Source organism: Galeopterus variegatus, unplaced genomic scaffold (assembly GCF_000696425.1).
Source record: "Galeopterus variegatus unplaced genomic scaffold, G_variegatus-3.0.2 Scaffold8410, whole genome shotgun sequence".
NCBI lineage: Eukaryota > Metazoa > Chordata > Mammalia > Dermoptera > Cynocephalidae > Galeopterus > Galeopterus variegatus.
The window spans coordinates 7,748-9,166 of NW_007734521.1; positions in this window are offsets into that span (position 1 = coordinate 7,748).

Sequence of the window (1,419 nt, forward strand, 5' to 3'; positions counted from 1 at the left end):
AAAAAAAATAACTTGTTAACATTCCAGAAAAGTACAGGAACTCTCTGCACTATCTTTGAAACTCCTCTGTAAATCTAAAATTGTTCTAAAATTAAAAGTTTATTTTAAAAAGTATAAAGTAGGGAAATGCCCAGGAAATAATGTTAATGAAAAAAGCAAAATGTAGAGTTGTGTATAAAAAGTGATCACAAATATGTAAAAAGATATATATCAAATATACCCAAATTGGCAGTGGTTATCTCTGCATGATGGAATTAAAGGTAATTTTGTATTTTCTGTTTATGCCTTTCTGTAACCTCCATATTTTCTTCAGTGAGAATTTTTAAATTTTATGAGAAAAAAATAAAGATTAAAAATAGAAAGGACAATCATTTTTAAATGCTTACTGCCTTACTTAGGATTCCTCAGTGTCTATGGAGTGCTGGGAAGGCTATCCATATTTCTTAGCATGGCAGACAAGGGGCCTCATAATATCTGGTCTCTGCCTCCCTCTTCAGCCTCCTCTCTTGTCCGCTTCCTTTCTGGTTATCCTGAATCACTTCAGGCCCCCAGCCTACTCTATACATGTAGAATGTGTTCAATCTGGAGAGCCCTTCCCCCAAATCTCCTCCTAGTTAAGTACTCTTCCCTCAGAATTCAGCTCAACCACAGTCTGTCTCAGGAAGCCTTCCCTGACTGCACTCAACCCATACTACCATGGCACCATATTTTGACTGCCTTTTGCATTTGTCACACACTGATCTGTCTCATCTACTTGTCTGTGAGCTCCTTGCGAACAGGGGCTCTGTATTATCTTCCACTTTAGAGCCTAACACAGTGCTGGCACATAGTAGGGCCTCAACCATTTTTTCAATGAGACTAATTTTATTCACTATATTCATTATTTCTCCTTTAGCTCCACCACCACTACCACTTTCCCCTAACATCCCTATATGCAAAGAGAAACTTGCCCCAATCTAGTCATATAGTTCTCTAAAAAAGAGATGACTGGATGCTGCCTGGGGTAAATCCATCCAGCAGTCATGAATTCCTGGAAATTCTCCCAAGGACACTGCAGTCACTGACCCACAAAAGGCTTCTGTGTTCAAAATGCTGACAGAAGCTCCTCCAGGGGTTCCTACAGCTTAAAGGCAGACTATTCCATTTGGGGATTGAAAAGGGTGTGAAGCAGGAATTTCCTTTTCCTCTCAGACCTAGGGAATGCACTTTCCAGAAGTTAAAAAAAAAGAAGCAGAAAAGTATGCTGTAAGATTTTCCAGCTCCAGTGTGTGGTTTCTGTCATGTAAAACCTTTACAAGCTCAAATCCTTCCTAAGACAGGACTTGGAAGCACGATTTTAAAACATTTTGGAAGCCAAACCGCTAGTACCATGCCTTAGATGAGTTCAGTTTAGAGTTTCACAGGCTATAATCGTACCCC